The sequence below is a fragment of the Triticum urartu genome, chromosome 2A, assembly GCF_056163025.1.
Source record: "Triticum urartu cultivar PI428250 chromosome 2A, HENAU_Tu73, whole genome shotgun sequence".
In the NCBI taxonomy this organism is placed as follows: Eukaryota; Viridiplantae; Streptophyta; class Magnoliopsida; order Poales; family Poaceae; genus Triticum; species Triticum urartu.
The window spans coordinates 597,066,689-597,089,481 of record NC_141874.1 but is presented as its reverse complement, the minus strand read 5'-3'; positions in this window follow the sequence as shown (position 1 = coordinate 597,089,481).

The window sequence follows — 22,793 nt, the reverse complement described above, 5'->3', positions numbered from 1 at the left end:
TTTGATGTCGTCCTCCGCGGAAGGAAGCGGGAGGAAATTTGCCAGCTGCCGTTGGAGATGCTCTTATGCTGGAAATAATAGAGTGACATCCAATCCATTTGAGTTAATTGTGTGTATGATTGTCCCTCTATAAAAAGTTAATTGCATGTATAGTGTACACGTGACTTGCAGGGTGGCTAACGTATAGAAAGTTAAAAAGAAACAAGTCCATCCGTAGTATTGTATTCTAAGTACTCTGTGGGTTCCACTATCAGTACAGTAGCGAAAGAAGTATATATTAAATAAGTAGTATATAATATAAAAAACTAAAGTTAAAGACAGAATTCGAACTCATGTCATCGCGTTGCGAGCATCCGGCGCTAACCAGTCCAGCACATTTTTCTTGTAGACCATGCTGGAGATATATCTCCATGTCTACTCTTATACTCCATCCATTCCTAAATATTCCCTCCGTTCCCAAATATAAGACCTTTTAGGGATTCCACTATAGACTATATACGGAGCAAAATGAGTGAATCTACACTCTAAAGTATGTCTATATACATCCGTATGTAGTTTATAGTAGAATCTCTAAAAGGTCTTATATTTAGGAACGGAGGGAGCATTTGTCTTTTTCATATTTCAAATGGACTACCACATATGGATGTGTATGTAGACATATTTTAGAGTGTAGATTCACTCATTTTGCTCCATATGTAGTCACTTGTTGAACTCTCTAAAAAGATAAATATTTAGGAACGGAGGGAGTAGAACAAAGAGTTGGTGATGATGGTGTGCGTGCCATCCTACAATATAGGTCGTCGGATTTATATCTAACGGATAGGAAGGAAACTATGGCAATTTTGCAAAGATATACCCACACCCCTCTCCACGTTCGCAAATACGGCCTTCCCTCGTTCACCCTTTTCTCTCACAAGATAAACTACTCATACAAATGCATCTTGATGTTCCGTGCAACGCACGGGCATCTAGCTAGTTTCTTCTAAAATAGTTACTACGATAATTGGGTTGAAGTGATATATTTTATGTCTGCCCCAAATGATTTCAGATTCACTAGTAGTAACAAAGAAAAGGCTGCCTTGTTAATTAATAGAAAACAGGGTGAAAACTATCACATGAGGCCGGTAAAAACAAGGCACACTGAGTTCAGCGTCATCGTCACTACAGCTGTGCGCACGCGAGAAGTCTACATATCGAGGGGGCTACTAAGCGAGGCACAGAGACACAATGTTCGAGAGAGAAACCAATTGACAGATTATGATCAGATCGAGTTGTCACCCTTCTGCTGTCATTGTTGGGGTGGGGGGAGGGGGAGGGAGAGAAAGACGTATCGAGAGTGTGCGCGATAGGCACAGAGGCACAACTAGCGAGTGTGTGTGTGTTTGAAAGAGGAGTTGATAGATTACTATCAAGATCGAGGTGCCACCCTACTCCTTCGATGTCGGGTAGTGTGTGTGCGTGTGTGTGTGTTTGAGAGAGAAGCCAGTCGATAGATTAGTATCAAGATCGAGGTGTCACCGTACTCCTTTGGCGTTGGGAAGTGTGTGTGTGGTTGTGTGGGTGTGGATGTGTGTGTCGGGGGGCAGTGACACTTACATATCTCTACTCTTATAAAAACAAAGTTGGTGATGATGGTGTTCCTGCCATCCTGCAATATAGGCCATCCGATTTATATCCAACGAATAGGAAGGAAACTATGGAAATTTTGCAAAAAGATACCCACACCCCTCTCCGCATTTGCAAATAAGGCATTCCCTCGTTCATCCTTTTCTCCCATAAGATAAACTACTCATACAAATGCATCTTGATGTTTCGTGCAACGCATGGGAATATTGCTAGTAGGGAGAAGGAGTTTGTGTGACACATATCTAGCTATATTAAGGGATAGGTAGATAGCATTTGTGCGAGGCATACTTAAAGCATCGCGAAGATAAACAAAACGGTGTGCATGCAAATGCAAGCGTGTGTGTGTGTGAGAGAGAGAGAGAGAGGGAGGGAGGGAGGGAGAGAGCGAAATCTCAAAACAAAAGGTGCTCTGCTGGAATCCCATTGTATGTATTCATGTGGTTCCGGAACTCGAGTTAACCTTAGGCATATGTGTGAGAGATATTATTATACTTTGAGACATTAGTGGCTGTGGGTGGGCGGAATTAAAGGGGTGGGCGTGTTCGACATAGAGAGCGTGTGTGTTTCTATGTGAGAGACTTGTAGACGGGGTAGAACGACGAATTCTAACCTTGACAAAGGGAGAGAAATACACCAAGTGTTCATGTGTGATTTCGATGCCCACGGGGAAATGAGGTACGTATGCGTGTGAGAGAGATTGCACAATTCATTCACGTATCACTATCTAGCGATCATGGACGTGCATCGCTTGAACATAAATCAATATCTACTTCGTATCATGGCCAAAGGTACAATATCGATTCAACGCTATAAAGATTGGACACTCACGTATCACATTTTTCTATTTAAATAAACCTTTTCAGTTGTGCATGCCAAAGTTACAGTGATGTTTCTTCAAACAACCAATGTAGCTATCATGTACATGCACCATTGTTACTATTGCATTCAAAATCATTAGTCTTGGATGATTTAAGGTTCTATTATGAAGTAATATATGTAATATTCATATATGAATTCAACGGGTACGCAATTTATGAAATGGAGGCTATGTAATCATATGAGGTAACACTTTTAAGTAGCGGACTACAATATCCATTTCTTTTTGTGCGCCTCTACACTAATACGTCAATGCATTATGTTTAAAGTAAATAACCAACTGCACTAAGTTATCTATTTACACGAGAAATACATAGGCTGAGCATTTGATCCCTTTTTGTGAACGTGCCACTACACCCGTACGATTGGCCGCGCCTGTCTGAACGTCCAAGTTATCGGCGCATCATCCTGAGTTATTGTCTTTTTTTCTGGGGTGGACTTCACACCAGTTATTAACTGCTGACGCGTGCCCCGCGTACACAATCTCGCATGACCTTCCCGCTAGCACGGTCCAAAATTGGTTGAAACTGGATACGAACGATCCTGCGGGCGGCAAAATCTCCCGCCTCCTTCTAAAATTTCCACCACCTTAGTCTTTAGCATGTGAAATTCCCCTTTTGTCCTTGGTGCACGGAGACCAACAGTTACAATACCGCCCTCATCTACATAATAGGTCGGGGATGCTTTGATAACTTTCGGTTCCCCCCACTACATGGCACCCCCATTTCCTCTCCCCCTCCCGCAAAAATGACTAACTCCACAGCACCAGAGCATCTTACATCATGTCGTCTGTACTTCATCGGCCTTTCTTCCCTCCCCTCTCGAAACCCTAGAATGTTCATCCACTGGCCCCATTCACTGACAGCGGCGTCCACCTCGCAGGATCTGCTTCTGCGGCCGCATCTACCCCTCCCACCTCCCCTAGAAACAAGTACACTGCTCATCCACCACTGTACCATAGCCCATTCAGTGCCGGCCTTGTCCACGGCGTCGGATCTACTTCGTCGGTACTCTCGTCAACCGCAGCGCATCTGCAGCGGCTCATTCGTACTCCCCATCGGAGACGCTTCGTCCACACCCCCCCTGGAGTTGCCCCACCGACGCCCCCGTTGATGGCCTCTAATCCTCTTCGCCGACACCTTCCTCAACCCTATCGGAGCCGCTTCGCCGTCACCATCATCAACCCCACCGGAGTAGCTTCGCCTATACCATTCTCAACCCTACCGGGGCCGCTTTGCCAACTCACAAGTCCACGGCCTCAGATCTGCTTCCTCACACCCTCATCCAACCTACCGGAGCAGCTTCTGACGCCCCATCCACGGCCGCAGATCTGCATCATCGACACCATCCTTAACCCAACCGCCGGAGCAGCTTCACCTACGCCCTCGTCCATGGCCACAGATCCGCTTCGCCCACACCGTGGTCCACCCTACCAGAGCCGCTCCACAAACACCCTACTCGACGGTTCTAGATCTCCTTACCGGACCCCGACAGCCAGCGCAGCATCATCACCCCTGATGTTTCTAACCTGATTCCCACCGTCTGGCAAGATGCCAAGCACCCGCCATGGCCTAGGTACTTGTCACCTTTAAACCCGTCCAGCATCACCTGCCCGATGTACTTCAAATATACTAATAGGTCACTGTTACCTGTTATGCAGCTAGCAAAAACTACAAGGATGATGTTTCTTCTGGATCTAACAGCTTGGCCAACCAAGATCCTAGACTGAGGCATTGTTATGATCTTGTAAGTGCGTCTCTCTCTCTCTCTCTTGTATTGTTCTGTGCCTGCCAGCGTGCTTTGCTAGGATTTTCGACCACTAATCCCTTTGTGTAGACAATGATTTCTACTACTGGCTGCTAAATTAGATATGTAGATGTCATACATGATACTACCTCGTACCTCCGTTCCTAAATATAATTCTTTCTAGAGATTCCACTATAGGCTACATACGGAGCAAAATGAGTGACTCTACACTCGAAAATGCATCTATATACATCTGTATGTGGTCCATACTGGAATCTCTACAAAGACATATATTTAGGAACAGAGGCAGTACATTACACAAAATTGTAGGTGGCATGTAGGAATTCCAGTGCACTACATTAGGCTCCCTTAGAGTGCCTGCTAGTCCAACACACAGAGTCATGGCTAGTTTATGCTACGCACACAATCATTAATTGGTGGTTTAAATATGCGCAAGGGATATGCAATGTATTATCATGTAGAGATGTCTGAAATTAGCCGTGTCAACTTGCAGATAGGGTTACACAATGAGAATGTACAAGATGTATGTGGCAATTTCATGGAACATCGCAAAAAAGGAGAGGCAACGGTGAGCCTATACAGTGTGCTATGGTACGTCACTCCTCCATTGCAATCATCGTGACATGTTATTTGTATGTCAGTTCTATTGGCCAAGTTTCTTAGGGACAGTTATTACGAGTTATCCTAAGAAAATAAGCACCTGTGAATATAAGCTTCATGTAATAAGCCAACCGGTTCTTTTCATTGTGTTTTCAGCTTATCTTTGGTATGATTAGTGAAAAGTCTAGATTGCATTATATTATTTCATTTTGCTTCCCATGTGAAAATTAATTTGACTTGCAAACATCAAAAATTGAACCCAGTGCAGTAATTAATATGATAGAAAAACATACCATCACTATTTGCTCAAAATGCAAATACAAAGATACCATCTACTTGGCTCAATCTACTTTGGTCAATGTTTTCCATAGAGATCCCATTGCCTAATTTAAACGAAGAATGCATGACCCACATTTAAATGAAGAACAATTATTTATTGAAATTCGATGGTCCAAGTGGTTGGTTATTATCATATAGCAGCAGCACCTGAAACCATCATATAGCAGCAGCAGCTCATAGCAACTCATCATACAGCAGCATCAGTGTGCAATTCATCATATACCAGCAGTAGCTCATAGCAATTCATCATATCGCAGCAGCAGGAGCAGCTCATAGCAATTCATCATATAGCAGCAGCAGCAGCAGCTCATAGCAATTCATCATATAGCAGCAGCAGGAGCAGCTCATAGTAATTCATAATATAGTAGCAGTAGGAGAAGCTCATAATAATTCATCATATAGCATCAGCAGGAGCAGCTCATAGCAATTCACCATACAGCAGCAGCAGGAGCAGCTTATAGCAACTCATCATATAGCAGCAGCAGCAGCTCATAGCAATTCATCATATAGCAGCAGCAGCTCATAGCAATTCATCATATAGCAGCAGCTCATAGCAATTCATCATATAGCAGCAGCAGAAGCAGCTCATAGAAATGCATCATATAGCAGCAACAGAAGCAGCTCATAGCAATTCATCGTATAGTGGATCAGAATGAAAATTTGGCAAAAAAATCAAAGGAGATCCTCACCTTGTTGGATGAGCTCATCCTTCAACAACACCTCAAGGCCATGAACTGGGAGGTGGGGAGGGGGGATAAGGTGCCTTCTGCCGCAGTGTGGCATCAGTCGTAGTTGTGCAGAGCCTGCCGGAGTAGTGCGTTGGACGAACCACAGTGGAGCAGCTGCTGGAGACCATGAGAATGAGGGGCGGCGCCAGAGGGAGGAGCAGCCAGGGAGATTTGCCCCTACCCACCGGCCGTGTAGCCTAGCTGGACAGAGCATCGTCGAGGACCAGGCAAGATGGGACCAGTGGTGACGGCTCATTGGAGGAACCCTAGTGCTGCAGGCAGGGGATCGAGGTACAGGGAAAGGGGAGAGGAGATGCAAGCGGGTAGGGCAATGAACGCTTGCGTGTTTGCTTTTACTTGAGGGTGAGGTGTGACGCGGGCATCAGCAATTAAATTTTGAGTGTAATATAGGCAGACAACAGAGTCATTTCACTATTCCCCTTCCCTTCAATTTTTAGTGAGGTTCTACCCGAAACACCTCCCTCCAAAGCGAAATTAGTTAAGCCCAAGCCCATAATTCAAAAATGACTTCTTTACATCTTTTATGGCTTATTGTCACTTATTTTGACAATAAGCCCTGAAAAGGCAGAATAGAACTGGCCCTTAACCTGCAATTCAATTGGCGTGCAATGATGAATCACTCCTGCCTGCTATAGTGTACATTTAGGCATCATCATACATAACCTAATACATGTGCATTCCATTGTAGAATCTGGAATATGCAATGTTTATGTTAGTTCATACGTTGCACATGATGCTTAAATGCCCCTTAAATCTGGTTAGTCAAGTGATGGTCTTTAAGCCTCCTTCTTTGCTTCTTTTCTTGATATGTAAGATTTGCTCACACATCTGTTCAATTGCTTGTTTGCATCAGCCAGCCATACTAGGACTGTTTGCTTCGATTACTTGTTGTTCTTGACCTAACACTCTACCAGAGCTTTTCAACGATTTAAACACTAAGGGCTGCTGTAGTGGGGCCTTTTCTAACTCATGGGTGACATAAAGGTTTGGTTGTACACTAAAGTAGGCTATCCAAGAGTACCTGAAGATCCAGTTCGAAGGTATGCCTAGTTTTTACATAGTGCAGACATAGTAAATGCTCATTTCATTGGGTGCAAGTGCAAGAGATGCGACATGTTTCATTATGTGGTGTTGTTTTGTTATAATCTCATCATTTTGTGTCCACAGACTGGATAGTATGCATATTTATCTTCCAAGGAGATGAGTAACTAGTTTGTGTCACCTTGTAGAGGGGGTGCAATGAAGATAAGATTGAGGATTTCCAAGTACAAGATGTTAGGAAGGAGCCTTGCAAGAGAAGTAGGAGCTACGCTGAGCCTCTTCAACCTGTTAAGGTAAGTCACTATATCCAACTCAATAGTTCAATTCCTTGTTTGTTTCAGGCATAGTTAATTTGCTCTTTTCAATTGCTTTATTTGTCCTCAGTTAATGAGATGCCCAAAGAATGATGCCTGATGTTGGGTACTTGTATAACTATTAGTTGACATAATTAAAGGCCTTACCATTTAATTACTCTACCAAAGTGTGCCTGAAGCTTTGAAGTCTATTAACCAACTATTATTGCATGAGGCTCACAATCTAGTTTATACTAGGCTAATGATTGCATAGTTTTGCTTGCTGTAGTATGTTTGTATGAAACCCTCTGTTGTTCATTATGCTCCCTAAGACTTTAATTGAGCTACAGAATGGCCAACTGCTTGCTTACTTCTACGCAACGTGCTATCTAAATTTGTAACTTGTCTGTGTTTTGGATTGGGCCCCAACATCATGCTCCTCTGGTGAGCTAAGAGAGATTTCTGTATGCAGGCTGCACAGACTACCTTTTTATAATTTTTAAAATATCACCTGCTTATGCTTCATGACGTGTAACATTATTGTTAGTCCTGTTTTGCCATGTACAAAATAGTCTGTCTTGCTCGCTTCGCTGTTGTAACTATATTTTTGCCCTAGTCATGTGTACTTACAGAAACATTTCAAGATGAAGTGACATCAACACAAAGATCTGCGAGCAGTGCGGCATGGCCGTTACTAAATGATTATGGATTGGAATTGGAATGTGCTGATGTTCTCGAGCATCAACTAGAGGTAGCAAGACAACTTGTACATGATTCTCAACGTACAATCAACAAGTTGAGGCTGGACATGCAGGTATTAGATGCAGGAGTCAAAAAATGAAACAAGACACTGAGGTAACAACGAAGGAATTGGAGATTTTGCAGACTAAAATTTGTGCTATCTAAATCTGGCCAATCCTATTTTCTGAAGAGATTATAGTTCAAATGGTAAGTTATGTTGATGCGCGTCCATGATGTAGGAGCTATATTTGCCCAGTGTATGTAATTTGCTGTTTGTGTATGCTTTATTATCACTGGTGCCAAACCATAATGCCCAGTGGGTATAATTGGCTGTAATTTCTTTATTGTATAGTGTAGGATTATTCTACGTTTCTATGCCTTAGTCTCTTTATTGTATAGTGTATGTTTTTTAGAGGTGATAGTATAGAGTAGGATAATTCTTTGAATATGCTATATTGTTCAAATGGGGGCCAACTCGCCCAAACATTGTAGTGACCATGGCCCTCCACAGGCCGTACAATCCATGGGCCATCTACAGGACGGACGATCCATGGCCTTCTATGGCCGTCGGATCTGTGGGCCTTCTATGGGCTGTCGGATCCATGGGCCTTCTATCGGCTGTCGGATCCATGGGCCTTCTATGGACCGTCAGATTCATGGGCCTTCTATGGGTTGTCGGATCAATGGGCCTTCTATGGTCCGTCGGATCAATGGGCCTTCTACGGGCCGTCTCATCTATGGGCCTTGTACGGGCCATATAAGGGGCTGTAAACGGGCTAGAGTGGAAATCGTATGTTTTATGGGCTGACCATAACGGTCCGTTAATAGGTCATATTTTATGATGCTATGAAAATGGCCCAACAGATTAACGGGCCACAAACGGGCCGACTATATCCACGGGCTGAATTTGGCCCACAAGCAAAAAAGGCCAGTAACGGGCCGTAAGTAACCGAATGCTAGAAATGAGCCCAAGAATAAATGGGCCCTGAGAAGGCCGAAAGGTAACACGGGCTGGAAACGACCCAATGGAATAATGGGCCGCTAATGGGTATAAAGCGATACACTGTTTATTACGGGTCGGTTTCACCACGGTCCGTTAATGGGCCAAGAGTTACAAAGGGACTCATATGGGCCGAAATACGTCATGGGCCATACATGGGCCGGAAGTTACAACGGGCTGGAATCATATTGGACGGCCCAGATGACGCTATTGGGCCTAATTCCGGTAGGCCGTAACGGGCCATGAGTTAGCGGGCTGTAAATGGGCTATATGCGAACATGTCATTAACAGGCTTTCTGTGGGCCGGCCCGCCACCTTTTGACCAAGTCAAACGGGCCGGCCTTTTCACATGAATGGGCCTCTGTTGGGCTGTGCCACGTGTCAACGTATCATAGGCGCCTTGGGTCCAATGAGTGGATGACGTCTATCCCAACGGTGAGCCGACATGTGTTTCCTCCAGCCAATGATGATTTTACATGTGGAAAATCCCCATTGGTCGGGGTTGTTAACGGGTTATCGGATCTAAAACCGGATCCGGTAGCTTAACGGTGTTCCGTTACTATGGATGCCATGTGTCGGTCACCCTTGATGAAAGCACTTCTGTGACGCGCGATTTATCGTCATGGAAGTGGACACTTCCGTGATGATAATTTTGGTAATGCCATGGAACACTTCTACGATAGCACAGGTATGACTATCTTGATTCTGTCATAAAATCATCATGGGTGTACATGCCTGACAAAAAACGTGACCTAATGTGACAAACATGTATCATCACGGAAGTGTATTTTTTTGTAGTGAGCAGATCCAATCTAGACACCATCACGGAGGGGTTCATCATTTCCATTGGTGCATCTCCGATGATGCGTGAGTAGTTCTTGTAGACCTTCGGGTCTGTAGTTAGTAGCCAGATGGCTTCCTCTCTCTCGTTTGATTCTCGATACAATGGTCTCTTGGAGATCCATATGATGTAATTCTTTTGCAGTGTGTTTGTTGGGATCCGATGAACTTTGAGTTTATGACCAGATCTATCTCTTTTTATCCATGAAAGTTATTTGAGGCTTATTTGATCTCTTTTATGCATGATTGATTATAGCCTCATATTTCTTCTCCGATATTTGGGTTTTGTTTGGCCAACTTGATCTATTTATCTTGCAATGGGAATAGGTGCTTTGTGATGGGTTCGATCTTACGGTGCTTGATCCCAGTGGCAGAAGGGGAGCCGACACGTATGTATCGTTGCTATTAAGGATAACAAGATGGGATCTCTTTCTACATAAATAGATCTTGTTTTATTGCATTACTCCATTTCTCCATGAACTTAATACACTAGATGCATGCTGGATATCGGTCGATGTGTGGAGTAATAGTAGTAGATGCAGGCAGGAGTCGATCTACTAATCTTGGACATGATGCCTATATAATGATCATTGCCTGGATATCGTCATGATTATTTGAAGTTCTATCAATTGCCCAACATTAATTCGTTTACCTACGGCCCCTGGGTCTCTTCTTTATCATATTTGGCTTTGCGATCTATTTTCCTTTGCTTTTATTTTCAGATCTATTAAACCAAAAATACAAAAATACCTTGCTGAAATTTATTTTATTCGATATCTATTTATCCCATCTATCATATTTTTATCACGTCTGTTTGCCAATTTCTGGCACTGTTACCCGAAAGGGATTGACAACCCCTTTAACACGTCGGGTTGCGGGTATTTGTTATTTGTGTGCAGGTGTTGTTTACGTAGTGTTGCTTAGTTCTCCTACTGGTTTGATAACCTTGGTCTCCTCACTCAGGGAAATATCTACCATCGCTGTGCTGCATCATCCCTTCCTCTTTGGGGAAATACCGACATAGTCTAGCAGACATCATACAATCATAAGGCTCCTGCCAGTTGCCAGTGACATTTACAAAACATGATCATCCCATACAATAATGTATATCACATCATGTCTTGACCATGTCACATCACAACATGCCCTCCAAAAACAAGTTAGACGTCCTCTAGTTTGTTGTTGGAAGTTTTACGTGGCTGCTATGGGCTTCTAGCAAGAACCGTTCTTACCTACACATCAAAACCACAACGGTGATTTATCAAGTTTGCTATTTTAACTTTCAACAAGGACCAACCGTAGTCGAATTCGATTGAACTAAAGTTGGAGAAACAGACACCCGCCAGCCACCTTTATGCAAAACTAGTTACATGTCTGTCGGTGGAACCGGTCTCATGAACGTGGTCATGTAAGGTTGGTCCGGGCCGCTGTTGGGAAACGTAGCATGCAATTTCAAAAAAAATCCTACGCTCATGCAAGATCTATCTAGGAGATGCATAGAAACAAGAGGGGGATAGTGTGTCTACGAACCCTTGTAGACCAAAAGTAGAAGCATTTGACAACGCGGTTGATGTAGTCGAACTTCTTCGTGTTCCGACCGATCAAATACCGAACGTACGGCACCTTCGAGTTCTGCACACATTCAGCTATGACGTCCCTCGAACTCTTGATGCAGCAGAGTGTCGAGGAAGTAGATGAGTTCCGTCTGCATGACAGCATGGTGATAGTGATGGTGAAGTGATCCGCGCAGGGCTTCGCCTAAGCACTACGAAGATATGACCGGAGGCGTAAACTCTGGAGGGGGGCGCCGCACACGGCTAACAATTGTTGGTGTGCGTTCTAGTGGTGCCCCCCACATATATATATATAGGTTGGAGGGGAGGAGAGGCAGCCAAGGGGGCACCCCAAGTAGGAGGGATCCTACTTGGGTCCTCCCGAATTTGCCCCCCCCCTTCCTTATTAACAGGAGGGGAAAGGAAAGAGAGGGCGGAGGGAAGGAAGGGGGAGGCTGAATCCTCCCCTTTTCTTTTCCCTTCCCCTCTTTCCTTCTCGTCCTATTTCGGCCTATATGGGGGCGCACCAGCCCCTTGTGGGCTGGTTTGTCCCTCTCTTGGCCCATAAGGCCCATATCTTTGTCGGGGGTGCCCGTAACCCCTTCCGGTGACCCGATATGTACCCGATACCCTCCGAACACTTTCGGTGTCTGAATACTATCTTCCTATATATCAATATTTACCTCTTGACCATTTCGAGACTCCTTGTCATGTCCGTGATCTCATCCGGGACTCTGAACAACATTCGGTCACCAAATCACATAACTCATATAATACAAAATCATCATCGAACGTTAAGCGTGCGGACCCTACGGGTTCGAGAACTCTGTAGACATGACCGAGACACCTCTCCAGTCAATAACCAATAGTAGAACCTAGATGCTCATATTGGCTCCTACATATTCTATGAAGATCTTTATCGGTCGAACTGTTATTACAACATACGTTATTCCCTTTGTCATCAGTATGTTACTTGCCCGAGATTCGATCGTTGGTAGCTTCATACCTAGTTTAATCTCGTTACCGACAAGTCTCTTTACTCATTCCGTAATACATCATCCCACAACTAACTCATTAGTCACTTTGCTTGCAAGGCTTCTTATGATGTGAATTACCGAGAGGGCCCAGAGATACCTCTCCGATGCTCGGAGTGACAAATCCTAATCTCGATCTGTGCCAACCCAAAAAACACCTTCGGAGATACCTGTAGAGCATCTTTATAATAACCCAGTTACGTTGTGATGTTTGATAGCACACAAGCTATTCCTCTGGTATCCGGGAGTTGCATAATATCATACTCGAAGGAATATGTATTTGACATGAAGAAAGCAATAGCAATAAAACTGAACGATCAATATGCTAAGCTAATGGATGGGTCTTGTCCTACACATCATTCTCCTAATGATGTGACCCCGTTCATCAAATGACAACACAGGTCTATGGTTAGGAAACTTAACCATCTTTCATGAACGAGCTAGTCTAGTAGAGGCTTACTAGGGACACGGTGTTTTGTCTATGTATCCACACATGTATCAAGTTTCCGGTTAATACAATTATAGCATGAATAATAAACATTTATCATGATATAAGGAAATATAAAATAACAACTTTATTATTGCCTCTAGGGCATATTTCCTTCAGTCTCCCACTTGTACTAGAGTCAATAATCTAGTTCACATCGCCATGTGATTTAACACCAATAGTTCACATCTTTATGTGATTAACACCCATAGTTCACATCGCCATGTGACCAACACCCAAAGGGTTTACTAGAGTGAATAATCTAGTTCACATTGCTATGTGATTAACACCCAAGGAGTATGAAGGTGTGATCATGTTTTGCTTGTGAGAGAAGTTTAGTCAACGGGTCTGCCACATTCAGATCCGTATGTATTTTGAAAATTTCTACGTCTACAATGCTTTGCATGGAGCTACTCTAGCTAATTGCTCCCACGTTCAATACGTATCTAAATTGAGACTTAGAGCCATTTAGATCGGTGTCAAAGATTGCGTCGATGTAACTCTTTACGACGAACTCTTTATCACCTCCATAACCAAGAAATATTTCCTTAGTCCTCTTTAGGTACCTAAGGATAATTTTGACTGTTGTCCAGTGATCTACTCCTGGATCACTATTGTACCCCCTTGCCAAACTCATGGCAAGGTACACAGTAGGTCAGGTACACAGCATGTTATACTTTATAGAACCTATGGCTGAGGCATAGGGAATGACTTTCATTCTCTCTCTATCTTCTGCCGTGGTCAGGTTTTGAGTCTTACTCAACTTCACACCTTGCAACACAGACAAGAACCCTTTCTTTGACTGGTCTATTTTGAACTTCTTCAAATTTTTTGCCAATGTATGTGCTTTGTGAAAGTCCTATTAAGCGTCTCGATCTATCCCTATAGATCTTGATGCCCAATATTTAAGTAGTTTCACTAAGGTCTTTCATTGAAAAATTCTTATGAAAGTATCCTTTTATGCTATACAGAAATTCTATATCATTTCCGATCAATAATATGTCATCCACATATACTATCAGAAATGCTACAGAGCTCCCACTCACTTTCTTGTAAATACAGGCTTCACCATAAGTCCGTATAAAACCATATGCTTTGATCACGTTATCAAAGCGTATATTCCAACTCCGAGATGCTTGCACCGGTCCATAGATGGATCACTGGATTTTGCACACATTGTTAGCACCTTTAGGATCGACAAAACCTTTTGGTTGCATCATATACAACTCTTCTTTAAGAAATCCATTAAGGAATGCAGTTTTGACATCCATTTGCCAGATTTCATAAAATGCGGCAATTGCTAACATGATTCGGACAGACTTAAGCATCGCTACGAGTGAGAAAATCTCTTCGTAGTCAACACCTTGAACTTGTCGAAAACCTTTTGCAACAAGTCGAGCTTTGTAGATAGTAACACTACCATCAATGTCCGTCTTCCTATTGAAGATCCATTTATTCTCAATGGCTTGCCGATCATTGGGCAAGTCCACCAAAGTCCACACTTTATTCTCATATATGGACCCTATCTCATATTTCATGGCCTCAAGCCATCTGTCGAAATCTGGGCTCATTATAGCTTCTTCATAGTTCGTAGGTTTGCCATGGTCTAATAACACGACTTCCAGGACAGGATTACCGCACCAATCTAGTGCACAATGTGCTCTGTTCGACCTACGAGGTCCAGTAGTAATTTGATCTGAAGTTTCATGATCATCATCATTAGCTTCCTCTCTAGTTGGTGTAGGCATCACGGGAATGGATTTCACCGATGTGCTACTTTCCAATTCGAGAGAAGGTACAATTACCTCATCAAGTTCTACTTTCCTCCCACTCACTTTGAGATAAACTCCTTCTCTAGAAAGGATCCATTCTTAGCAACAAAGATCTTGCCTTCGGATCTGTGGTAGAAGGTGTACCCAACAGTTTCTTTTGGGTATCCTATGAAGACGCACTTCTCCTATTTGGGTTCGAGCCTATCAGGGTGAAGCTTTTTCACATAAGCATCGCAACCCCAAACTTTAAGAAACGACAGCTTAGGTTTCTTCCCAAACCACAGTTCATACGGTGTCGTCTCAACGGATTTAGACGGTGCCCTATTTAACGTGAATGTAGTTGTCTCTAATGCATAACCCGAAAATGATAGTGGTAAATCCGTAAGAGACATCATATATCGCACCATATCTAATAAAGTACGGTTACGACGCTCGGACACACCATTACGCTGTGGTGTTCCAGGTGGCGTGAGTTGTGAAACTATTCCACATTGTTTTAAATGAAGGCCAAACTCGTAACTCAAATATTCACCTCCGCGATCAGATCATAGAAAATTTATTTTTCTTATTACGGTGATTCTCCACTTCACTGTGAAATTCTTTGAATTTTTCAAATGTTTCAGACTTGCGTTTCATTAAGTAGATATACCCATATCTGCTCAAATCATCTGTGAAGGTCGGAAAATAATGATACCCGCCGTGAGCCTCAACACTCATCGGACCGCATACATCGGTATGTATTATTTCCAATAAGTCATTAGCTCGCTCCATTCTTCCAGAGAATGGAGTTTTAGTCATCTTGCCCACGAGGCATGGTTCGCAAGTATAAAATGATTCATAATCAAGTGATTCCAAAAGCCCATCTGCATGGATTTCTTCATGCGTTTTACACCAATATGACCTAAACAGCAGTGCCACAAATATGTTGCACTATCATTATCAACTTTGCATCTTTTGGCATCAATATTATGAATATGTGTATGACTACAATCGAGATTCAATAAACCATTTACATTGGGTGTATGACCATAGAAGGTTTTATTCATGTAAACAGAACAACAATTATTCTTTGACTTAAATGAATAACCGTATCACAAGAAACATGATCCAATCATATTCATGCTCAACTCAAACACCAAATAACATTTATTTAGGTTAACAATAATCCCGAAGGTAGAGGGAGTGTGCGATGGTGATCTTATCAACCTTGGAATCACTTCCAACACACATTGTCACCTTGCCTTTAACTAGTCTCTGTTCATTTTGCAACTCCTGTTTCGAGTTACTAATCTTGGCAACTGAACCGGTATAAAATGCCTTAGGGTTACTCTGAACACTAGTAAAATACACATCAATAACATGTATATCAAATATACTTTTGTTCACTTTGCCATCCTTCTTATCCGCCAAGTATTTGGGGTAGTTCCACTTCGAGTGACCATTCCTTTTGCAGTATAAGCACTCAGTTTTAGACTTAGGTCCAGCTTTGGGCTTCTTCATAGGAGTGGCAACTTGCTTGCCATTCTTCTTTGAAGTTCCCTTTATTTCCCTTGCCCTTTTTCTTGAAACTAGTGGTCTTGTTAACCATCAACACTTGATGGTATTTCTTGATTTCTACCTTTCGCCGATTTCAGCATCGCGAAGAGCTTGGGAATCGTTTTTGTCATCCCTTGCATAATATAGTTCATCACGAAGTTCTAGTAACTTGGTGATGGTGACTAGAGAATTTTGTCAATCACTATCTTATCTGGAAGATTAACTCCCACTTGATTCAAGCGATTGTAGTACCCATACATTCTGAGCACATGCTCACTAGCTGAGCTATTCTCCTCCATCTTGTAGGCAAAGTACTTGTCACAGGTCTCATACCTCTTAACATGGGCATGACTCTGAAATATCATTTTCAGCTCTTGGAACATCTCATGTGCTCCATGGCATTCAAAACATTTTTGAAGTCCCGGTTCTAAGCCGTAAAGCATGGTGCACTAAACTATCAAGTAGTCATCATATCGAGCTTGTCAAACGTTCATAACATCTGCATCTGCTCTTGCAATAGGTCTGTCATCTAGCGGTGCATCAAGGACATAATTCTTCTCTGCAGCAATGAGGATAATCCTCAGATCACGGACCTAGTCCGCATCATTGCTACTATCATATTTCAACTCAGTATTCTCTAGGAAAATATCAGAAATAAAATGGGGGAGCTATACGCGAGATATTGATCTATAACACAGCTATGCAAATACTATCAGGACTAAGTTCATGATAAATTAAGTTAAATTAATCAAATTACTTAAGAACTCCCACTTTGATAGACATCCCTCGAGTCATCTAAATGATACATGATCCAAATCAACTAAACCATGTCCAATCATCACATGAGATGGAGTAGTCATCAATGGTGAACATCTCTATGTTGATCATATCTACTATATGATTCACGTTCGACCTTTCGGTCTCCAGTGCTCTGAGGCCATGTCTGTACATGCCAGGCTTGTCAAGTTTAAACCGAGTATTCCGCATGTGCAAAACTGTCTTGCACCCGTTGTATGTGAACGTAGAGTCTATCACACCCGATCATCACGTGGTGTCTCGAAACGAAGAACTATAGCAACGGTGCATACTCAGGGAGAACACTTCTACCTTGAAATTTAGTGAAGGGGTCATCTTATAATGCTACCGCCGTACTAAGCAAAATAAGATGTAAATAAGATAAACATCACATGCAATCAAAATATGTGACATGATATGGCCATCATCATCTTGTGCTTTTGATCTCCATCTCCAAAGCATCGTCATGATCTGTAGCGACCAGACCTCAAACGGTCGGATCTCTGTGCATAAGTGTCATCCCTGGATCGGTAATGCTGACACGCACAGTACTTGAAGGATTTGTAACAAAGTAGCAATCACACACTTATTACATCGAATGTCTCAAAAGAGAACTTATTACAATAAATATGGCTTAAGGCCATCTAATACGATAACAGTGGAAGGCTTGGAAGATAAAGTGAGTCCATCAACTCCAACGGCATCACTGAGTGAAAGACCACGACCTAGGGCTCCTTACTCGCCGCCTGAAAAGTCTGCAACATGATACGTTGCAGCCCAAAAACGGGTCAGCACATGGAATATGCTGGAATATGCTGGCAATGTAACACAAAAGAGTAAAAATGCTATCATTACATGCATTTATGGCTGGTGGAGGCTGTATGGTTGATATGTTTTGCGTAAAGCCAATTTTCCCTACTGCAAAGGAATATATTTTATTTAACTACCAAGTTGGTTGAAAAACATTGAGAAGGTAAACCCCCTCTCAATCCCAATTAAAAGTAATTATTAACCCAACAAAATTAATTTAGAGTGATGAGATCAACATGATAATCCAAGAACCAGATACTCAATATGTCCTTAACCGAGGACACGGCTAACCATGATTAGTTTGTACACTCTGCAGAGGTTTGCGCACTTTTCCCCACAAGACTCGATCTCCTTCGTTGGATTTCTCGCACTACATGATGTTTGAGAAACGGATGACCGAGACACGGTCTTTCAGAAGCGTTAGCACCTTACGATGTGTAGACAGTACCACCTACATCCCCTACATCTGCTAGTCTACCACTGTAAGAGTTCACACGACTTAAGCAACTATGCTAGAGCCCATAATGGCTTGTGTTTGCACACGGAAGTTTCTAGCATGAATAATCTCATGATCCCTTTGAGACTGGGTGGCAGTCCATAGGAGAATCACACGGTACCCCGGGATTTTAAAAATACAGGCAATCACTGGAATTCCCCAGGTGCCTCAATCCACCCAGATGTGTATTTAAGTTGCCACCTTAAGATAACCATTAATTAACAATACTCACATCTGTCATGAATACACTCAAACCCAATCCATGTCTACGAGCATAGCATAGCAGTATAAGCAACGTAGAAGTAACTCCCAAGGTTTGATAGTAAACAGGTGAATAGGTACTACCTCAACTACTTCCCAACCCACAATGTAATTTAGATCCTAACCATGCAATTGTTTGAGGATTGATCTAATGCAATAAAACTGGGTAGTAAAGTGGTATGATCAAAGTGTTACTTGCCTTGTTGATGATCCGTGAAACCTAGAGACTTGTAGTAGCACGCTTCACACTCCGGGTACTCTATTGCAACAAACAATCATACACTAAGCAATCAAGCAAGGGCACGGGTAAAACTCAAATAAGAAATCTAACCAGAAAGTTCAACTTAAGAACTCCGGTTTGCAAAAAGAATCAAATCAAACGAAGCAACAAAACTCGAACGGCGAAAGAAACAAGCTTCGTTTACTAATCTGGACTAAAGTCAAATTTTCTCCACTACCTAAAAGAACCATAAGGTTCCGTTTCCCGTCTTACGTCGTGCGATTCGTCAATCCTCCCGCCCACCCGATCGCGTTCTCACCCGTTTTCCGCTGAAAAAAAGTGAACGTGAGTCAACAGATCTCGCTCTCCGTCTCGCTCCCAAACGAACCCACGCGCAATCTTTTCCCGATCTGCTCGCTGCCACAATCTCGCCACCGAATCTGGCATCGCCAACCCCCTCCTCTTCCAATCCTGTAAGTTGCTGGTGAGATCGGCATTCAAATCCGTCACCATCGATGGCGCTTTGTGCCCTCCGCAACCTGTCACTTCGACAGCCCGAGCCCGCCGAAGTGGGCGACCAAAGGATTCGAAGCAGCTTCGCCCTCGACCCTAGAGGAGGGCGTGGGCCTGAGCTCCTGGCATCCCAGGGGGCGCCGCCGTTGGGCTCTTATCGTCAGGCCGACGTGGCGCCGATCCGGTCACCAGCCATGGCCCAATCCTCTCCCTCTCAGTTCGTGCTCCCCCTATTTTTATCTTCCCCTGTTTTGTTCTGTAGGTTTTTGAGGTCGGGTGCGGGCATGCGGAAGCTCACGACTCAAAGAGAAAGCTTTGGCGGTAAAGACTAGACAACTTTTTTCTCCTGGGATCACGTCCTTCGGCCATCCATGGAGTTTTTGGGAAAAGTCTTGGCCTCCAGGTTCATCTACACATCCATGTAACACGAAGTATGTAATAAGCATAGTTGAGAAGAAGGGTATACACAGGATCAGTTTTGACTAAATTCTCAAAAATATAACACTGATTGTTCAGATTTTTTTTCAAGCATTCATCTTTTGGCTAAGTAGAAGATACTGTAGTAGAGATGAAGGAGGTCAATTATGATATTACCAACAGTTACAGATACTTGCTTATTCTGAATTCACAAAGTTTCATTGTTTGTCAATTTTATCCATGAGTTTCATGTATTTATAGGCAATTATTTTCAATACTATGATTGTCACTCTCACTATGCCTAACTGCATTGTGAGTAGGAGTATTATCCCCTTTGATTGTCTTGCACTGCAGAATTGTTGTACAAAACATATTTATAGGTGGTATACGTTGATTCTCCTCTTAACTATGTATATATGGAACAATGATCGCATATATTACCCTGAACTATATTCTCTTCACATTTATGCATATACTCCCTCCGTTCCATATTACTTGTCGTGGTTTTAGTTCAAATTCTAAAACCACGACAAGTAATATGGAACAAAGGGAGTATTTGCTAGGGAAGAAAAACAAAATCAGTTATATTATAAGCAGATATATTTCTTCCAATTTATTTATTCTTGCTTGGAGAGAAACAAAGTAGCGATAATAAACAGTTTTATATAAGCTTATATCTTACAAACTGGAAACAGAAACCCGTGATCAATTTTTGTTTACTGACTTGTAATGTGGAATGTGAGAGCTTATATACCCACATAAAACAAGTAGGTGCTACGAAGTCTTTCAATGGTGGTCTTGTATGTCTAATTATTGTTGTTGTGGTTGTCATCTATAAACAACACGATTCTTTTCTTCAACTTTTAATTGGGCTGAGTGTCATTGAGCTTGGAGGAGGCAATCGTGGAGTTGATGCCACCTTGGCAGACAACGCCTGTGCAGAATGAGAACAATGAGGAGCTGGTACTCTGGAGGAGCCAGACCGTGGGGAGGTCCCAATTTTATGTAGTTTCTTGATTGCTAGAATATGAAAGGTTGAACTATCGATTGAGAAAATAAGTGTCTAAATAGTACTAAGTAATTTGTGTGAGAATTTGACACTTTGATTTAGGAATCCAGTTCTGTTTTCTTCATCTTACTAACTTTTGTTGCAAAGGAACTATTGAGTATCTATCAAAATGGATAAGAAGCCGTGTGGTCATAATGCACTACTACTTTCTTCATACTACATGCTTATATGGGAGAATGAATTAGTTAAAGAGGACAACAAATACCATTTTAATTTGAAGTGGTACAAGCCTTGAGGAAAAACTTTTGGATATAGAACTCCAATTTATGCATGGGATGCACTAAGGGGGAAGAGTATTTAATTAAGCTATTGACGTATGATAGGAATCTCCTATGATTTATTGATTTATGATTCGTACCAGTATAGTCGTTTCACAGGAAAAATAATTTGAAACAGGGAGTTATGGTGAAGTTAGCTTCGCTATCATGGTGTTTATTGTCCTTTATTCATGCTTGCATTGACACTGCTATGTAAAATGGATCTTATGTACCTTAATGTTGCTCAAAACATCAGGTTTGTAAGATCAAGAGATATTCCTCAGAACACCATGTTATTTCATGATACTTTTGTTTTGTTGAAAATTGTTTCGTTCCCGTAGCAACGCACGGGCGATTACCTAGTACAATATCAAAAACTTGTTTAAGTTGGTTAAACAGAAAGAGGGCTTCGAGAAGAAACTCTAGGCGCTTGAATCGCCTGATTCCGATATACGAGCGAAAAGTTATACTAAAACGAAAATTGGATCAGAAATCGCGATCAAAAATAATCGCGGAAAATCCGAGAAAAAAAAACTGACAAACAGGCTAACGAACGAACATTCGTTGTCTGCTGCTAACCAGTGAAAATTGTTCGTTAAAACGAACTAACAAATGGGCATTCGCTAACTAACAAAACTCGAAAAAAATAAAATCGAACCGGATCTACAAAAACGGATCTAGGTTTTCAAAAATAAACGAACGGTTTTTCCGGCAAAACCGGCGGCGGATCAGGCGGCCACCTCGGGACGGGGTCGGCGGGGCGGCGGTGACTCCGGCGATGGCCGGCGGGACGGTGGGCGACGGGGCTCCGAGGGCGGCGGCGTCGCGGGCGGTGGGCGGCTACGTCGGGACTCGGCGGCGACGACCTACGGCGGCGGCGGGTGGCGGCGCTAGGGTTTCAGGGGGCTGGGCTGCGGCTCGGGCCTCCCGGCTCTTAAAGGCCGGCCGGGCGCAGTGTCCGGGTCAGACACGGCCCGTTAAGTCGGTTGGCGTTTTTGTTTTAAAATATTCCGCGGAGAAAAACAAAAAAATACTATACAGACTCCAAAAATCCTGAAATAAATTTTCCCCGTCCTCTAAAAATAGGCCGGACAAGGTGAACATTTATTTGGGCCTAAAATGCAATTTTGAAAAATACATATTTTTCCTAATTCAAATAGAATAGCGATAAAACTCCGAATAAAAATCTTATTTGATTTTAATATTAAATCTCCAATATTTCTTTATTTTGAGGAAGTCATTTTATCCTCTCTCTTTTTATTTTTATAAAAGAAATATTCAATAGAAAAATAATTAAAATCAAACGATCCTCTTTTAAAATTTGAGAAAAACTCAAATATGAAAATAACGAAATCCCCAACTCTCTCCGTGGGTCATTGAGTTGCGTAGAATTTCTAGGATCAACCCAAAATGCAGTAAAATATGATATGCAATGATGATCTAATGTATAATATTCCAAATTGAAAATTTGGGATGTTACATGATCTCCATCGTCACCGGCTCGACACCTTGATCTCCATCGTTGTGTCGTGGTCGTCTCGCCAACTATTGCTTCTATAACTATCGCTAACTCATAGTGATAAAGTAAAGCAAGCAATTACATGTTGTTTGCATTTCATACAATAAAGAGATAACCATAAGTCTCCCGCCGGTTGACAGTAACTTTTACAAAACATGATCATCTCATACAATAACGTATAT